The sequence below is a fragment of the Aedes albopictus genome, chromosome 1, assembly GCF_035046485.1.
Source record: "Aedes albopictus strain Foshan chromosome 1, AalbF5, whole genome shotgun sequence".
Classification (NCBI taxonomy): Eukaryota; Metazoa; Arthropoda; class Insecta; order Diptera; family Culicidae; genus Aedes; species Aedes albopictus.
In genome coordinates, this window is record NC_085136.1 from 31,301,332 (window position 1) to 31,322,449 (window position 21,118).

Below are 21,118 nucleotides of genomic sequence, written 5' to 3' on the forward strand. Positions count from 1 at the left end.
TATGATACTGTTAAGGTGTAAAGTATAAGATTAGGTAATTTTAACTTAATGTATAAAATAACAAATTTACCCGATCGCAAAAAAACTGATATTTAAACAATTGATATCAATCAGTATATCCACTAAAGAAAATTCTTTTTAGATTCCAAGTATGTTTACCATTACATAGCATTTTTGCTTTCTCCTCTTTTCAATGTAAAACCTTTTTGCATTTACGCTCTGTACTCCGTCAATCAGTCGTCCATGGGTGATACGGAACTCACCATGACGTTACTGAAAGCGCTGCCCTGTGGTTATTTTACAATTGCTCTCTTACGGCTTCAATGTGCGTTCGCGACCCTTACTCTTTTCGTTGAACTTTTAGATAAAACTACAAAGTAAAATCTTCCATACACTGTTTGCAGACAGTATAAGTGAGTGGCTCATACTGAGGGCCGGATTTGTTCAGAATCTTGAGTGAGGTTTCCCTTGATCGGCTTACTAATACTGATCACGATCCGTTCAGGATCTTGAACAGGATAAGCTCAGAGTTTTGAGTATGGCTTGCTCAGAAATCTTGAACAAGATCGGCTCAGAATCCTCCGCACAGTTATGATGGAAATTTGCTCTCGCTAATCTTGCATGTGCTTTTCCTCAATTCTTAAAAGTTCTCAGCAGGGTCTGACTCAAAATCCTTTCCAAGGTCGGTTGGAATTCACAGCATCCTGAGCATAATGTGCTCACAGTCATGAACACGATTGGTTTAGAATTCCGACAAGATAAGATTCGGAATCCTAAGCCAAATTTGTTGGGAGTTCTGAAAAGAATTTTTTGCAATTTCTCATCGTAATAGGCTGTTTTACCTTACGCAAATCCGTCAGGAAAAGGCCTACTTTCCCACACCAAATTATTGATTTGCGTTGCGTAATGAACCATTACAGCACTGTTTTATGTTTGGATCAATTTCGTGAACTTTTCTGGACGCTTTTTTGAAAAATTGTGACAACTGCACAGTATAACCTGCTATGATCAGACTTTCTTAAACATGACTATGAACATCAGTGTGCAGTTTGATGAATAAGTTTTGTTAAAAACAACCCTTAAGCGGTAATTTATGAAATTGCAAAAAACGTTGTACGCAACTCGGTGCAGAACTCGATTTTTACAGCACTCGTCGTAATTATCCAACTCGGCAAGCCTCGTTGAATAAATGTACGACTCGTGCTGTAAAAATCTTCATTCTGCACCTTGTTGCGTAAACTACTATTGCCAAAACTTGACTGAAGTTCCTGAACGGATTATAATCCTACAAAAGATAAAGTAGGTTGAGCAGTGATTGCTCAAGGTTCTGAGTGGGATCCCTTAGCTGGATCGATTCAGAATACTGAGCGGGATCCTGGCTAGAAACATTGAATAGGATTAGTTCAGTATTTGCTCAGACCCCTAAACAGCATTCGGTCAGAAGCCCGAGCAAGATCGAATCGGAATACTCATAATTTGGAGCATAGTGTTGATAATACCAATGAACAGTCTCTCTTGAATAATGCTATGATACACCGAGTGCCGATTCAGTCTAATGAAGAAGTCACATACATTATTGCTAAAGTGGCTGACTGTATCGGTGCCGAAATTCCTACTGAAGCCCTCGTATCTGTCTCTCGAGTGTCTCTTGTTAGTTCTATCGTTGGTAGGCATGCACCAATACGAGTTGTATTTAGGAGTAAAGCTGTGTCCAAAAAGCACAAGTATGGAAAGTTTTCATCCTTTGCAATTGACCAGTCAATGGTTGTTAACGGGAAAACCAACAAATGTCGTCATAAGAGATGACCTCATTCCATTTTCATTGGAGCTTCTTCATGTCTACGCTCCATACACATTTCAAAATTTTTGTATTGAAAAAAGCCTACGAGTCACGAGTACGGGGGTGATGTAGATACGTATAAGACTGGGTCAACAAGTTCGTTTTTTAAAGCTTTTCCGACTCCTTTTAGCGTCCAAAATAACTGTACAAAATTTGGGAGAGATTGATTGCCTCACCGTATTCCGCATTGCGATTGAAATTTGTATGGGATTTAGCATGAAAAACGTACTTTTTTGCATTTTTCTCATAAGATGATTTTTTTTACATAAACCATGCACAATGGTCCACGAGCCAGATTTACGAGAATACGAGATATATTCAGTGCTTTCAAATGATTTTTTAGACAAATGTGGCCGAAGAAAAGTAGACCGAAATGTGACACACAAATAATGCTGATTGATAATCGTTTCACCAAAAAAAAGCTAATCTAACTAAGCATATAAATTTTGGCGGTGATCAAACCCAGTCAAACAAATGTGATTTTTATGTAGGTTCAAATTTGACAGATCTACAGATATTTTTCTGAATTAGCTTAGGGTGGTTGAAGAAAAACCGGTTTTCTGGCATTATTTTTTTCAGTTTCGATTTTTCGTCAAAGTCGCCCAGACAGTCGTTATCTCTTTTGGTGCAATAGTCACAGGCGTTTTTCTTAACAGTTACTCGTCAAAGTAGTCTAAGAACCACTTATCCAAAATGTTAGAGAATGTTGCTACGACATTCCGTTCAAAAGATATTGATGATTTTTTTTAGGAAAGATGGGCACTTTTCAAGTATTTTTTACTTGAGTTACAAAAATAACACCCTTCTAATTTTTTGATATGTTTTATAATAACAGTTCTTTTTTTGAATGCGGACAAAAGATATTTTTAATGCTTTTCCCAAGCCGTAATATCACATTAAAAAAAAACTATGATTTTATAACAAAAACACCTGTAACTATTGAACCAAAAGAGATAACTCTCAGTGCACGAAACGACGCGTCTTCAAATGCTCTACAAGTGTTTCTTGGGCGGCTTTGATGAAAAATCGAAACTGAAAAGTTAATGCTAGAAAACCGGTTTTTCTTGAACCACCCTAAGCTAATTCAGAAAAATATCTCTAGATCGGTCAATTTTAAAGCTACATAAAAATTGTCTGGAGCTCCATTTCTTGCAACTTAAAGAACAAAGTTACCCGAAGTTTTGCTTAAACAGCATCAAATTAAACATGTAATCATACTACTCACGTTTTTTTGCATCATTTCATTGCAGAAACGGAGAACTAACCTTCTCACCATATAAAAATTCAACTATTTTTTACAAATCTAGTACTTCACCGATTGTCTCCCATTGAAACTCAATGGAAAATAAACAAAAAACAAAAAAAATCAGAATTAACCGTTGAACAAATGGAGAATTACCCTATATTGTTTTAAAAGTCAACGGTTGAAGAACTTTTCATTAATACTGTCGACTCTCCACATGTCGATGTTCTACATCTCGATATCTCTCCCTATCTCGATGGTTTGGTCGGTCCCTTCAATCTGCATACATTTTACCTTCCTACATGTCGATATCTCTCTATCTCGATGCGATCTCGTTCGTTTTTGTTCTAGATTTTCTCTCCATTCATCGATATGCTTGTTTTTACAGGTTGCTAGATCTCGTTTCATAGGTGCAAAACTTTCTGGGAAGGTGAAGTGACATCTGTTTGTTGACAGTTTTTCCTAGTTACGGACAATTTTTCAATCTAGTGTGCATTACAAATTGGCTCTTGAGTTCGATCTCTCCCTATCTCGATCGAGATGTAGAGAGTCAACTGTATTAGAAAATAATGTTGCTATACTTAGATTCATTTTTGATCATCTCTGACTTCCATTATTTCCACCGTCATTCCAAACTAAACTTCAATCACACTGATTCAAAATGCAAATCAGTATTATCCTCATTTAAATCAAAGCTCGCTATAAAACCCTTCATTGTCATTGCCTTGATGGTAGCTAATCTACTCGAGGTACTTGACAAACATGTCGTACTATTTGTTTGTGAAATATCGAAATTCCAATCGCCATAATCATCGCGGGCGATAAAAAATATTGCTGTGTGCATTCAAAATGCAAATATCAAATGCGGGAGCACCAAATGCGGTAAGATTTTCTAACAAGTAACCCGATGTCAGTGGGAGCTTTCGAATCCTAGGTTGGCGGTGATATTGGCTATGGTTGCTACGTTGCCTTTGGTAACATGTGTTACCGCGTTTGAAGCGCATTTGGGCACCGTTTGCATCTTGAACGCACACAGCAATACAAACTATTTACCCGCTGGCTCAGAAGGGTGCGATCGGTTTACCCGAGTAAATAAGCGTCGTAATCGTCGCCGTCTTCGATTTGACACGGGTGGTATGTCACACACTTCGGTTGCGGCGATAAACTGTCGTCGGTCGGAAGCCTCCTTGGATTTGGCTGGTTGCGCGCCCTAAAAGCCGCGTCCACAACGCCTGCTACTACTGCTTTTGGACGATCGTCATCGTCCAAACATGGATCCCACCCCAACCAACACTCTTGTTTTGGAAGAACATTCCGCCGCCAGCCCGATCATCGGATCGGAAGGGGTGCGAGATCGTAATTTTAATTTTCATTTCGATTGTCGGAGGAATATTAATTACCCTCGCTCGCGTATCGTCGTCATCATCACCGTGAGGTAGAACGTGATCGCGATCGCAATCGCGACCGCTTTTGTTAGGACTGTTGTTAGGAATTCCAATCAAAAATGTAACGCGTGCGATTGTCGCTGATGAGGTGATGTGTGATTGATTGACGGTGACCATCGGAAAGGAGGAAAATGATTGACGGCTGGCCCTTTAATTGGACAAGAATTTTACTTTTTCCCTTTGGATGATCGACTGTTGTACCGCGCGGACTGACAGTAGAAAGTGATTCTCGAACCCAAAGAGGCTAAGTGGTTTAAGTACAGCGCGACCCAGTGCCACAGTTTATGCACGCCACGTGCATACACGCACGAATGTACCTATGAACGTTTAGAGGCGAAGCGCGCCGCCGTCTTTGACCAATTTCCGAGACAGTGGAAAAAATCGATTTCGATGCACTTGTCTGCCGGCGGCTGGCGGCATCGGCTACTACGCGCCGCACAGTGGGCAAAAGGAGCCAATTTTAGCATGCTATGATATCGCATGAAAATCAGTTGCGCTATGCAGTACTGCTCCAAACAAGTTTCTACTTATTGTTTCTATTTCGATCCTTATTGGCAATGATAAAGAAATATAAATAATTGAAAATGTTTGGATAAGGTAAAACTTATTGTCCACGACCGAGCAACATAGCAACATTTTCGTAATCCTGGGGAAAATTTCCAGAGCCGTAAATGTCAAGAGTAAGGTCATGGAACGAAACATCAATTCCGTCATTCTGAAGTTTTTTTTTTTGCATAATGAAACAAGAAAATCCGGCAGGTTTTTTTAAGTAACTGCTGGAAACCTTTCATGATTAATCATCTATCCAGCTTTTCCAAAGCTTCTGGCAATGAATTCTACAAAATTTGTTGCTAAATTATACAAAACACCTTTTAGAACTACCAAGAAGTTCCAGTTATCGGTAAAGAAATTGTACCATGCATAGATGACTTAGTATAAATTTCTGGATGAATTCTCTGGGGAATCCCTGGAGTATCCCTAACGAAATTTCTAGTGCTGGGGTGTTCAGATCGTGCACTACGGTGCACTTGGTACACCAGGCCTTGCACCACTAGGCTATTTCCAAAATTCTACCTCTACTTTGAAATAAGAAAGGGGTGAAGGGATAAAGTTATGGATGTTACTACATTTGATGAAGATATTAAACAAAATTAAAGTCTCAAAATTAACAACTGCTTGTTACGAAATAAAATAAAATAAATTATTACAAAGTATCAACACATCCCAAACATGGAACCTTACAAATGTAAATAGTTAAGATCAATAACTTGAAGTCCGTGACAGGGAAAGGTTTACATCTCTAGTACTTGACCGCTGTCCGAAATGGCCTGAAAGTTGGCAATTAAAGTGGGATTGCATTTCATGGACCTCTATTCTGCAGAACCCTATAAATGTGCATTAAATTTATGGGAATATATGCAAGTTGAAAAAAAAAACATACAACACAAAGAACGCTCGAATAATAAACTAATACCACAAGAATTAATGATTCTGTCTTATAATTGTAACAAAAATTTATACCCGTAACATGATAAGTGACTGTAATGTATACTAGTGTTGAAATTATACCTAATGTGTTATTGTATTAAAAAGTCTTCGAAAAAAGTAAACAAGGCGAGTCTCTTGGAAGTTTTTTGAATAGGTCTTTTGGGAAATATTGCACCGCGAGGTAATAGATGTGAAAACCCCTACTCTAGTGGCATCCCTGGAGAAGTTCCTAGATGAATTACTGGATAAATCCCTGGAAGAATTTCTTGAGGAACCACTGGAGAAATCCTCAGAAAATCCCTAAAGAAATTCCTCAAAAAATCTGTGATAGAATTCCTGGACAACTTTGTTCGAGATAGTTGACGTATAACCCGATATCAAGCTATCATTGATCTGTTTTTTATTTTGGTCACCAGTTTGGTGAGTTTTCCGTGTTTTGTGCTCAGCTAGTCATTTGAATGACAATCCATTCAAATGACAAGGAATCGCATCTCATTTGAAGTGAGCTCTGGTTGATTGAAATTGTTTTATCATGACTAGAAGCAAAGAAGATATTTTAACTTAAAGTTAAATCCACACTTTTAGGGTTTGAACCTGTTGGAGGGTTTCAGGTGGTATCAGGGATACATCCACTGGATCGCCCCTGGAACGTCCTCGAGACTCCCTGAAACGACCTTCAATCTCCCTAAGGCCTTTATAACAGCCATTTAACGCCCCTGAAACCGCTTGAAAACACATGGAACTTTCCTGAAACCCCTTGTATACCTTGGAAGATCGCTCAAATGCCTCTTAAAACCCCTGAAACCCCATGGAACACCCAATCAGTTTGTCTCGAGACTCCCTGGAACATTCTGAAATCACTCGAAACACCATTTAACGCCCCCTGAAACCCATTGAAAACCCTGGAACGCTCCTGAAACTCCTCGGAACACCCCTCGAACGCTGAAACGCCCTTAAGTCCCATAGAAGCCCATGAAACCCCCTGACATTCCCTAGAACACCCCTGCGACCCCATGAAAACTCATGATGCCCTATGGAACGCCCCTGGAATCACACAGAACACCTTTGGAATGCTTCTTTCATATCACAACCGCGCACACTGGCACACACACTGAGGAGCATGCCATCCCTGCTTAGGAACGCTTTTGATTGCCCTTGAAACATTTCTGGAAACCTCTGCAACACTCCTGTAACCTAAAACACCCCACGGACTGCTGGAACACTTTTGAAACACCCTTAAGTCACATAGAACCACTATGCAACCCCATGTGACTCCTTGGAACGTTCCTGAAACCCCCTGAACGCCCCTGAAACCCACAAAATACCTGAGCAATGCTTCTAAGATCCCATGAAACCCCATGAGTTGCCCCTGAAACAACCTGAGACGTCCCTATATTATAACCGCGCACAATTGCACAGACACACTGAGGAGCATACCACCCTTGCCTAAGAGCCTCTGAAACCCCCTGAGGCTCCGTGGAATACCCCTGAAATAGCCCTGGAATGCCCCTGGGACCTCCTTAAGCTAATTGGAATCCTCTAGAACGCTCATTACACACCTTGAAACACCATGGACCGCTTTTGAGAGCCCTTGGAACATTCCTGGAACACTCCTGGATCGCTCCTGAAACCCCCTGGTATGCTCTGAAACAAATTTATTTTCCGTGAATTTTAACTACAGCTCACACACCCCTGGGATCACTTTACCCTCTGAATCTCTCTGGAACATCTCTGGAACGCCTTTCAAACCCTTTGAAAATCCCTGGAACGCCGTTGAAAATCCCTGGAACGCCCCTGAAACTCCTTAAAATGCACGATTAGGTGAACAAAAATGATTTCTGGAAGATCTTCAGGGTGTCACGGGATTTCAAGGAAGATCCAGAGGGTTTTTCCAAAACCTTTCGGAACGTTTCATGAGGTTTCAGAGAGTTTCAATAGCATTCCGTAGGCATACTAGGGTTTTCAGGGGCTCCAGAGGGGATCAGAAGGATTTCAAAGGGCTTAAAGACCAGGCGTCACCAAAACTGTCCTGAAACTCATGAAACGGTCCTGAAATCCCTTGAAGCGCCTTCGAAACCCATTGTCAGTCCTCTGAAACCTCCTTGAAGTCTTTCAATTATCACAAATCTATCATGATCACAAATCTATCAGTGTCCCTTGAGAGTTTAGAGGTTCATGAATCCTATTTGGTTGTGTAACGTTACTATGTATATAAAACGAAATCACCTCATGTTACAGTAGTTGTTTTTATCAACTAAGATCTATAACAGTAAGGATGGCCCATAACATCCCAAAAATATATAACAACGCTTATTGTTCCTCGAATTACTTTGGTAAACACAGTGGATGTAACACTATTTAGCGTACTGGCAAAAGCTATTATTACAAGTGTAGACCTGAAGCCATTTTGGTATCCGAGGTAGTTTGGTTGATGTGGAATATCTCGAAATTATCTTGGAATGACTCATGAAATGCCTGGGGGATTACATATTACAGTGTTACTGTCAAGAGCTAAACTGCAGGACAGTTATAGACGACCCATCATATCTCAAAGGTTCATAATAATATATAGTAGTCTTCAGGTTGGTCCAGTAACCGCGATTGAGTATGCAAAGTTATTCAGTATATCAGATATGGCTGCTGTTACCTGATGTTCTGAACTCAAAGATAGTTCGGCTCAAAGATTCAAAGACATTTGAGATCTCAGGAGCTTCACGGATCTCAGCATATTATGCAATGCTTTTTTTCTATCTGTATTAACGAGATTTTTAGCCCTAGGCTAGTTCATCTCGGGACCCACGCTTTACTTCCCTTCCGAAGGAAGTACTCACATTTTGTGAGTTTGTCGGGAGTGGGATTCGATCCCAGGTCCTCGGCGTGATAGTCATGTATTCTAACCATCACACCAGGTCCGCTCCACACAGAATTATGCAATGCTATTATATATGGTGAAAACACATAAAAATATTCTTGTAGGTTTGAAGGACTTCATTATAGGACAGTTTGGACGACTCTGAATGTCTCAAAGGTTTATAATAACATCAAGTAGACTTCAGATTGGTCCAGTAACCGCGGTTGATTATGTAACGTTACACAGTATAACAGATACGACTACAGTTACGAGTGTAGACCTGAAGTTCTGAACTTCAAGGTAGTTTGGCTGATCTGGAATTCCTCTATAGTGTCTATGATTGATATTGTATATTTCAAGAGAATCACAGATCCCAGTTGGTTATGCAATGCTATTATTTGGGGCGAAACACACATATTTTTTCTTGTAGATTTGAAAGACTTCTCTATAGGACAGTTTGGAACACCTAGAACATCCCAGAATATCAAACACCTTTTGATATTCTTGACGAAGGCTAAAAGAATACATATAAACGTAACCCACATCCAAGTTCAGCTGTTAGAATAACTGGTATGTCAGTTATTTCGTTTTTCCAAATTTCATGGTGTTCAGGATGTTCTAGGTTATCAATGAAGTTCCAAATACAAATTTTCCCATTTTCTCTAATAGAAGACTCAATTTGCAACAACTTTGCCGAAGACAGTATTCTGTTTTATCGAATGGTTGAATGTATACAGCCGTTTCTATGTTGGGGTCATATATGACCCCTCCGGCTCCAAAGGGTTAAACAACCTGAGATGTCCCTAGGATTTGCATTCCGCACTGAAAATGTGCACAGTGCAGCTCATTTTCATATTACAACCGCGCACACTTGCACACACACTGAGGAGCATGCCATCCTTGCCTAGGACCCCCTGAAGCTTTGTGGACGCCCTGAAAGAGCCCTGGAATGCTCCTAGGACCCCCTAAAAGCCCCTGAAGCTCATTGAAAACCCCTAGAACGCTGGAACGCTTGTGAGAGCACTTGGAATATTCTTGGAACATTCCTGGAAACCCCTGCAACACCCCTGGATCGCCTCTGGAACCCCTTCAAATCCCTGGGTTGCTCCTGAATCCGTCTGGAATGCCTTGAAACACCCCTGGGACCCCTTTACCCTCTGAATCTCTCTGGAACGTCTCTGGAACCCCTTGAACATGCCCTTGAAAATCCTTGGAGCGTTCCTGGAACGCCCCTGAAACTCCTTGGAATGGACAATTATAAAAAAAGACTCGGAAACCGTCTTCAGCCAAAGCCCGTACAGACTAAATAAAACTTAACACTAGACAAGGGACACACGAAGCATGCACCAGTAGATACGGAAAGCAAACCATTCTCACGAAAAGTTTCATCGTCCGGAGCGGGAATGGAACCCCCACCCCACAGCATGGTGCGATTAGAAGTTTGGGACCCTAACCGCACGGCTACGAGGTTCCACAGGTCAAAAATTATTTCAGGAAGATCTGCAGGGGTGTCATGGGATTTCAAGGAAGTTCCAGGGGGGTTCAGGAAGCTTATGGACGGTTGTGGGGACCTTTGAAAGCGTTTCAAAAGGTTTCAGAGAGTTTTAAGAAAATTCCGTGGGTATGCTGGGGTTTTCAGGGGGTTCCAGTGTGTTTCAGAAGGATTGCAAGGGGATCCAAGGCCAGGGATAACGAGGACTGTCCTGAAACTCATGAAACGGTCTTGAAAATCCTTAAACGGCATCTTAAAGCCATTTTCACTCTTCAGGAACCTCCCTCAATCCTTTCAAATGCTCATGAGACCTCATGGAACACTCTGGAATCATCCGCTGCCCTCTAAATTGCTCTAAAACACATACTACAGGCCTGAACATCTCCTGAAACTAGTCTGAAACTCTTCTGGATCTCCCTAGGAAGCCCATTGTTCAAGGGGTTATGATTCCTATAAGCTCTGAAATTTCGATTCCACTTGAAACGCCTCTGAAACCACTATAAACCCCCTGAAACTACTCTGTAGCCCTCTTTGGAATGCACCAAAAACGCCCCGCAAACTGAAACCTGAAACTCTCTAAAATCTCTGCAACTCCCTTGAATGACTCTAAATGTTTCTGAATCCCTCCTCTTTATGGGCTCCTCTGAAATTTCCTTGAATTTATTATAAGGAAGTAAAACCATCTCGGCAGGGCTTCTTTTTGGGTACTTTTTCGCTGTAATTCAGTCAATTTCAAACCAATTGACCACTCGACCTTTTGGCTTCGTACGCGGTTAGGTAGTTTTCATTTTGTTTTGATGTTCTGGGATATCCAAACAATCTTGCAGTTAAGACTTACATGGATATATCGCAGTAGCAATTCAATGTCACTTTGTGGCTTTTGACCGTTATTATCCGAGTTGCTTTGTAATTGAACGAGAAATTCTTTCTACTGTTTACAAAATGCCTTGAAGTTCAGAACTTTCAAGTTCTACAGAATCTACCTCAATCACCACCCAATCTACCCTTGCGGTTTACGGACATTGTTATCCATGTTACTCCGCAATGTTGCGAGAAAATCTTTTTGGGGTTGTACGACATTGGTATAATGTTCTGAATTTCAGGACTTTCAAGTTCTACAGAATCTACCACAATCGCCATTCAATCTACGTTTGCAATTGTTGTCCTCTGATATCCATGATTGGATACGGTGGTTTACGGTCATAGTTATCCATGGTACTCCGCAATGCTACTAGAAAATTTTTTTGGGGTAATACGACGTTGTAAGAATTACAAAATGTCCTGAAGTTCAGGACTTTCAAGTTCTAAAGAATCTACCTCAATCGCCATTCAATCCACATTTGCAGGTATTGTCCTCTGATATCCATGATGCTCCACAACTCAACGAGAAGGTCTTTTTACGGTTGTCGGACATTGTGAGGTTTACAAAATGTCCTGAAGATCAGGACTATTAAGGTCTACAGAATCTACCTGAATCACCACTCAATCTACGCTTGCGGTTTACGGACATAGTTATCCAGGGTACTCCGCAATGCTACGAGAAAATCTTTTAGGGATTGTATGGTACGAAATTGTAAGGTATGCAAAATACTCTGGAGTTGTGGACTTTCGTGGTCTACAGAATCTACCTCAATCGCCACTCAATCTACGCTTGTGGTTTACGGTCATAGTTATCCATGGTACTCCACAATACTTCGAGAAAATCTTCTTAAAGATTGTACGACATTGTAAGGTATACAAAATATTCTGATGTTCAGGACTTTCTAGCTGCACAGAATCTACAATAATCGCCATTGAATCTACGCTGGTAGTTATTGTCCTTTCTACGGTTGTCAGACAATATAAGGTTTACAAAATTTCTTGAAGTTCAGGACTATCAAGTTCTACACTAAATCTACCACTATCACCGTTCAATCTACGCTTGCGGTTCACGGTCATTGTTATCCATGGTACTCCGCAATGCTTCAAAAAAATTTCCTTTGAGGTTGTACGATATTGTATGGTATGCTAAATATTCTGGAGTTCAGGACTTTCAATGTCCACAGATTCTATCTCAATCGCCATTCATTTCACATTTGTAGTTATTGTCCTCTGATATCCATGATTAGAAGGCTGGAATATCCATGATTCTCCACTACCCCACGGGAAGACCTTTTTACGGTTGTTGGACATCACAAGGTTTACAAAATGTCCTGAGGTTCAGAACTTTCATGTTCTACGGAACTACCACAATCACCGTTCAATCTACGCTTGCAGCTTACGGTTATTGTTATGCATTATCTCCGCAACTTTATGAGAAAATCTGCTTTGAGATTGTAGGATATTGTACGGTATGCAAAATGTTCTGATGTTCAGAACTTTCTAGCTCTACAGAATCTACCACATTCGCCATTCAATCTACGTTTGCACTTATTGTCCTTTGATATCCATGATGCTCCACAACCCAACGAGCAGGCCTTTCCGCGATTGTTGAACATTACAAGGTTTACAAAATGTCCTGAAGTCCAGGACTTTCAAGTTCGATTAAATCTGCCACAATCAACTTTTGCGGTTTAGGGTCATTGTTATCCATGGTATTCCGCAGTGCTACGAGAAAACCTTTTTGAGATTGTACGACATTATAAGGAAGATATGGATAATGTTCTGGAGTTCAGAACTTTCAAAGTCTACAGAAACTACCACAGTCGCCATTCAATCTACGTTGGTAGTAATAGCCATTTGATATCCATGCTCCAAAACCCAACGAGAAGGCCTTTCTATGGCTGTCGGACATTACAAGGTTTACAAGATGTCGTGAGATTCAGAACTTTCAATTTCTACATAATCTACTGCAATCACCGTTCAATCTACGCTTGCGTTTTCAGTCTTTGTTATCCATGCTGCGAGGAAATCTTTTTGAGGTTGTACGACATTGTAAGGTATGCCACATGTTCTGGAGTTCAGGACTTTGAAGTTCTAAAGAATCTACCTCAACTGTCATTCAATCTACGTTGGTAGTTATTGTCCTCTGATATCCATGATGATCCACAACTGAACGAGAATACGTTTTTACGGTTTTCCCGACATAACAAGGGTTACAAAATGTCCTGAAGTTCGGGACTTTCAAGTTCTACAATGTCTACCACAATCCCCGTTCAATCTATCCGTGCAGTTTACGGTCATTGTTATCCATGGTACTCCGCAATGCTGCGACAAAATCTTTTTGAGGTTATCAGGTCGACATTGTAAGGTATGCAAAAACTCCTGGAGTTTAGGACTTTCAATTTCTACAGAATCTATCTCAATCACCATTGAATCTACGCTTGCTGCTTAGCTTTCTTGTTATCCATAGTGCTTCGCAATGCAACAAGCTGATCTTTTTACGGTCTTCAGACATTATTGTTGTTGAAAGGTAGAGTGTAAACTACGCTGTTGTTCACACGTTTTGATTGGAGTTTTTACGTATTGTCGATATATTAGTTAACTTGTAATCAAAACTTTCATTTGTAGAAACGCTGCAAAATACAGTGCGCAAATTACACATCTATTGAAACCCCCTAATAAAAGTTCACCACCATCCATTCGGCACACTAGGTGGCCACTTGTTCCACATCCGCTGGCTGGTTGCCACACTGCTGTGGCTGTGTTATTGCTGCACATCTTCACCGGCATGCGGCATGCAATTTTGCGCACTGTTTCGGAAGTAAAAAGGCCCCGACTAACTTGTTACGATTTTCACCTATTATCGAATCAAACCGTTCAATTTAATAATAATGGCACGGAGGGATGGCAAGCAGAAGCACAACATGTTGTGGTAGCTAGCAGTATGGCCTCGCTCATCATCTTCCCCGTCATCATGATCATCATCATCATCATCATCATCATCTTTATGATGGTCGACTGGTGAGCCGACATTATCATTACCATTACAGCGCGCAGCGCTGGGAATGGTGATCTTAGTAGCCGTTGACTTTGGGACTAGGATGGCAGTGACGAATCTTTCGGAGTGCTGCGACTCGAAAACAAAACTAACGAAAATGCGGCGCAAAGTAGGCGCTGCAAATGAGATCAACCGCGAGGAATACGTCTTCGTCTGTTTCGGTCGGCCAACTTTGCTGCTCGACGGTGATTATTATATGAATCGTCCTTAGATAACAACCGAACAAACCGACCAGCCGAACCAACGAATGCGTACTCAGATCTAAGAGAGGAAAAAAATAAGCAATCACGCAATCGAATGGTGGATTTTTTTTATTTTCGTCTGCCAATTGTATTGTGTGAGCATAAAAATTGAGTCGCATCGCCATCGATCGAGCGCAAATGCGCGTGACTTCAACGAGGCCGATCGAAGGCAGCGAACTTCGGCAATATCGGAGCCTTCTGAGCACCATATGCGATGAGCCGATCGAGTTATTAAACGACTTGTCGATTTAACATAACAAAAAAGCAATTGATTGGTGGGCGGTATTGCGAACCACCAGCACATCGATCGCTTCGAAATAATTATCCGTTATTGATAAAAACATGCACAAGAACCAGTGTACATGCCTACTACTAGGTAAGCGAGGACACAGCATTATTGATGGAGCGTAAAAACGATGCCGATCCCCAAGGTGGCGACGGCGCACAGTGGGTGAAATTGCGGCCAAAATCCTAGGATCATCTCCCAAACTTTTGAAAATAGCCAAAAAAAACTACAGATACATCTTCCTGAAGATTTCCTCGATGTCATTCATGTTTTGAGTGCAACTCCTGTCGAATCGAAAAATGTTTGTTGAAAACTCTGACAAAATTATTTATCAGAAAAAAAAAATAGGTTCACCTCTGCCGATGTAAACAAATTTACTGAACCTGAATGAATATTATTTCTACAAAATTCGTTCAAAGTTCTAATGCACGGGAAAACCTGGCAAAATGAGCCAGAATTTCGAGAAAAATGTTTTATTATGTTATGGAAATACACCATTAAAAATGTCATGATTTCATGACTCATTTTGTTGTAGCGTTACGTCATAAATATTGTTTGAGGAAACATGACAAATTAGATCATGGAATCATGAAACATGTACTCTGGAACTATGAACTTCGTTCATAGGAACATGAGCGTGGTATTTGTTATAAATGATTCATATTTTGTTGACCCAAAACAGTGAGCAGAGTCATAAAATCATGATGCGTACACTCTGTAACCACGAACAAAACTCACGAAAACAAGAATGATTCATTATTCTGGAGATTCTGGAGATTCATATATCATTAAAGTAAATTAATAAAATAATATAAAATCATTATTTGAGTCGAGTATTTCGGCCAGCCTTCAGCAGTATCACATTCAACGCCAGTTCGAGACCTTCACGGTTTTCAAGTGGCTTATAGACCCGCGGTTAGTCGGAAATCGGTATGGCGATGACCAGTGGCGTCTGGTAACCTCACGTTTTACCTGTTCTACGACCCTTGCAATTGCGGAGAACACAGGATCCGGATCAAATTAAAAAATAGACGGAAGTCATTTTCTACAAATTACTAACCAGGTTTTTGAGAAAATTAAAAAATTTACATTCGTTGAAAAGGTAAATTTAAGGTTAGGGAATCGCCACTGGCGATGATGTAGTGTACTGGACGGTCTCCGGCTTCGGTATCCTGCATCTTTACATTGTTTTTAGAATTGAAAACTTTCAATGCAGCTGGATCATTTTGTTTTTACGGCTTAGAAAATTATAAAATGCTAACTTACCTCCTTCGCTCGCTCCTGCACAAGAAAAAAATGCTTTAGCACTTTTTTAACTTGCTTTTCTGAAGTTTAGAACAAGTGATTTCTCACTAATTGACCGCTTTTTTCAACTCAGAATGAACAACATTTTTATCTCTCTCATCGAAAAACACCGTCGATCGCATGGGTCGCCTTGATTGAGTGAAAAGATGAGTGACAGGTCTGCATTGTGTAACGTTTTGCGGCGACAAAATCCGTTGGTTCAAGTAATGATTCGGAGCCATGTTTAGAGCAATCTAAGTCATGATTGCATGACTATGCGTCACGATATATTGTTTCTGAAAACGCATAACGCTTCTCGCAATCCTGACTTCTGGTCATGAAAAAGGATCTAATTGTTCATGATAACCATTCGTTAGGTTATGATATCATTACTTGTAATCATGATATCATGAAGCGGTAAAAGTGCCCGGTCATTTGGCTGAATGTCGTTTGAACGAATCATGATCAAAAGAATTCAAAAGAAGTATTTGACGTTCCGGCTGCCAATGTGATCATCAGAAGTACAGTATTTTCTTGTTTAAATCATAGGCTCTTCTATCTAGTTTTGTTATTCAGGGATTAGTTGGCGTTAAAACTGTTTATTTTATCAGATTTTTCCTTCTTCAAATCATTGGTTACCCGTGTTGTAGTCAGAACTTTAGCCTGATAATTTAAGTTCATCATTCATTTTTCGGCAGAATGACCCCGAGAAAAATTTTCTCAGGAATTCAGGAAGAAATTCTAGGAGGAAGGAATCCAGAGAGGAATCCCGGGAGCAGTTTATGAAAAAATCCTGGAGGAATGCCTAAAAGAACCCTGGAATCCAAGAGAAACCTAAAGAATTCTTGAAAGAATTTCTGAAGGGATCTCGGGAGACATTTTTTAAGAAAACCTGAGAAGAATCAGTGAAAGAATCCCGGGAGGTCTCATTGAAGGAATCCTGGAAAGAATTCCTAAAAAAAATCTCGAGAAGAATCCTCAAAAGTCTTGGAACAATCCATGAAAGAATCTCATAAGGCGTCCTTATGAATATCCTAATGGAATCCCTGAAATGATCCCGGGAAATCATGTTTTCGGTTCATCAGTCATCCTGGAATTGTGTTTTGTTTGGCAGTGAGCCTATTAGTTCGCAGCATCTGTTGCTGCATTCATAACTCGATTTTGTCTAGGAATACTAATCCTAATTGCTTGGGCCCTGACTCGAGATCTCATATGAGCCGTCTGCATTTTAAAGTTCCTGTTAGGGAACAGTTTGCTTGACTTTTAGTTGATCATTGCCTAAAACGGCAAGAAAATAGGCGATTAAATTGGAGCTACATTTACTAGAACATATAAAACAAGATGTTTTCGTACCTTTATCTTCTTTATTACATAAACTTAAATAAACAAATTAAAAACCGTAACACTCGTGAAAAATAGATGAAGGAATCCCGGGGAAAAACTAAGAAAGAAAATTTCTAACTGAAGATCATTTGAATTAAAGGATGACATCTGTATGAACAACTTCTCCGAAGACAGTTTGCTAAAATATTGTGCAATTTCAAGATATTCATATCAAAAGTCCACAAAAGTGTCCTATAAATTGAACGCTGGGAATTTAGTGGTTGTGGATGAGTAGGGCTTCGGTTAGACATCAATCTTGGGCATAAAAAAAAACAAATGACTTCTCACTTGTCAAGTAACTATCCGCTCTTTCAACTCAGAAAATGCAAAAACAAACAACATTTTTATCTCTCACCGAACGTCGTTTGCACGGTAGACGCTTTGACTGATTAAAAAGATGACTGACGCATTGCCTAACGTTTAGCGGTGTATAAAATCCGTTGTTTTGAGTCATTGTTTTATGATTCGAGGTCATGTTTAAAGCAATCAGAGTCATGATTTCATGACTTAGCGTCATGATATATTATTATTTCTGAAAGCGAAAATCTTCGCATAACGCTTGTCGTAATCATAACTTGTGGTCATGGAAAAGGTTGTAATTTTTCATGATAACCATCCGTTAGTCATGATATCATTACGTGTAGTCAGGGATAGCATGCCACGCAGAAACTGCGCCCATTTAGGTTCATCTTTCACTGAACTTCTCAGTTTCATGTACCTTACAAAAGAGAAAGAGAAAAAAACGCACACTAAAATGTACATAATTGCTCTCACGCAGAGTTTTTGTGCGGGTGACAAAAGTGCTGCGTGAGAGCAGTGAGAGCCCGCAAGTCATAACCCCAGTGCGCAATTTATGTGCGCACGCAGAAAAAAAAACAGAACTCAGTGCACACGCAGAGTGTTCAAAGGGGTCAGTGTTGTTTGAGCATTTGGTGAACCAAACGCATGTCAGTGGGTCCGAACCCCGCTAAGGGGCATCAAATCCTGTGATGTCAGAGACAAGCAGACGTAACACTGATAAAATATCCATCCCATATATCTCAGGGTCCTTATTACTTACAGAGTTGGTGTGCTTGGTAATATTCTTAAGCCGGTCAAGGAATTACAGTTTATGGATAGTTTTATTCGAAATTCCACCAACAGACGGCGCTAGTGAGCTAACATTTTTTTCCTTTGGACTTATTTTGATCAAGTCAAATAGTAATCAAAGACCAATATATGCGTCACACGTGTACAAAATTTTATTTAATTTGGTTCACTTAACCCTAAGATATAGTAGTTTAATGAACGGCTGTGAAGTTTAAAGTATTTCACTAGAGTTAACATATCAAGACCAAATTTCTACCTCTTGTAATCAACTAGTAGAGGAAATAGCAGTCGAAATTTGAGAATTGCGGTGCACTTTATGAAAAGTTACTGCTTGTGATTTTTTTTCAGCTAATTGTTAAAATGTGTATGCTTTCAAAAATGTGCAACTAGCGCCGCCTAGCTGCAGAAACTCGAACCAGACGGTAATTATTTTAAAAGCCCTTGATCTACCAAACAATTTTTCCGAAGACACCATCTTTCTAACGAACCCGAATGCTGAGATATGTGAAATTTCACATTTGTTTGCTCTCTAGCGCCGCCTAGCAGTGAAATCACGAATCATACGTATATCACACAAATCACAGACAAATAGATGTGACACTATTGAAATTTCAATCTCATATATCTCAGGATTCTGATTACCTAGAGAGTTGGTTTCTTCGGCAAAGTTGTTCAGCTGGTCAAGGGCTTTCAGATTATGATTATGGCCATATGATTCGTGATTTCACTGCTAGGCGGCGCTAGAGAGCAAACAAATTTTAAATATCACATATCTCAACATCTTGATTTTGATCTTTTAGAAAGATGGTGTCTTTGGTAATATTGTTTGGTAGATCAAGGACTGTCAGAATAATTATCGTTTAGTTCGAGTTTCTGCAGCTAGGCGGCGCTAGTTGAAAATTTTCGAAAGAATGTAAACTTCAGTAATTAGCTTAAACATTCTCAATAAGTTAGAATTTTTTATAAAGTGCACCAAAAATCCTCAAATTGTGAATGCTAGTGAATACTAGTTGTTCTCAATTAGTTATCTATATGTGGTACACATTTGGGCTTCATTGGTTAACTCTACACAAAGTTGGGATGGGAACACTCACTTGCAACGAGTTACATTCACTTGCTATTTTCTCAGCTTAGAAGGGTGAAATCAAGAAGCGATGCATGGGCGACTTATGCCTTGTGATTCCGTCTAAAACTTTGCCGAATAAAGTAGGGGTCGCACAGGATTCTCAAGGTCGTGACAGAGCTGTGAAAGCGACTCTCCACGAGGTGAGTGTAATTTACATTCACCTCGTGGAGAGTTGCCTTCGCAGCTCCCTCACGACTTTGGTATGCGTGTGCGACCCCTACTCTATTCGGCAAAGTTTTAGACGAAATCACAAGGCAAAAGTTGTCCATACATTGTTTCTTGAGTGCACGCTTCTGAAGTGAGAAAACTGCAAGTGAGAGTAACTCTTGCTAAGTGAGTGTTCCCATTCTTGCCTACGAATAAACACAGTATTGCACTGGAAGCACGACTGAGTGCGCGCTCAACACGAATTTTTGTGTGCACATTTTCTGCGCACACAAAATGTGCACGCAAAAACTGAGAAAAACATGTTTGTTCTAACATTTGTTTGAGCACTCATTTTGAGTGTGCCGCTGATGGATGCCAGAGAGTGAGCGGCTCATGCTCTCGTTGGAAGTCGTGTGTAGAGTTTATGTTTTCTCTTCTCACGTTTCGCACTGAGGAGCATGCCATCTCTGCTTGTAGTCATAATATCATGAAGCGGTAACCCCACGTCTCCACTAGACAGAAATGTCTTGCTGCCAGAAAGAGAAAACGTAACAGAAATGATCAACACCGCTGCTTTCCATGCAAACAGCGAGAGAACATTTCTGTCATGACACATCTGTCCAGCAAAATGGCAAGACATTTCTGTCTAGTGGAGACGTGGGGTAAGAGTGCCCTACCATTTCGCTCTCACTGTTTTTCGTAAGCACGCTCAAAGAGTGTTGAAAGTGGATGGACATCCAATGGAGACGGACAGTTGCGAAGAAGAGCGCAGGGTTTGGTGAATATTGAATTCCGCAAAATCGTTACCTGTTCTGTGGTGTACAGTAAACGTTCGATAAGTGCAACATGTTTACGTTTCAGTTACCGAATGAAATTCGCCAACTGTAACGACTGACAGCCGTCAAACAGTTGTCAATTGCTGTTGGACGCAGCCTGAATGCACTAAAAAACATCGCAATGCAGCTGTAGTGCATCCGAAAAACATCGCAACTCTGTTGACATTTTGTTTTTGACAGATAGCGGTGCGATAACTCCAAAACTGTTGCACTTAGTGGACTTGCAGTTAAAAAGCATTGCAGTCAAACCGTTTGCACTGAGCGAACGTCTACTGTAGTTGGTTAACGTGCCCTGTCTAGTGAATTGGGAAGTAGTGAGTTCAAATCCCGCCTAGGCTACTTGGATTTTTCTTTGTATTTTTTTTCTTTTTCAATTCGTACATTCAACATATTTGTGCAACCAGGGTTTGGTAAAATTGAGTCACCACTGTATCCCTTAGATTTGGT

The 21,118-nt window shown here is 40.3% G+C and overlaps 1 protein-coding gene across 5 annotated transcripts in view; it reads left to right on the forward strand.

Moving 5' to 3' along the window:
* LOC109428467 (uncharacterized) overlaps positions 1–21,118 on the forward strand; it is a 569,383-nt gene that overhangs the window by 508,238 nt on the left and 40,027 nt on the right. The gene's annotated exons all lie outside the window — the stretch shown is intronic.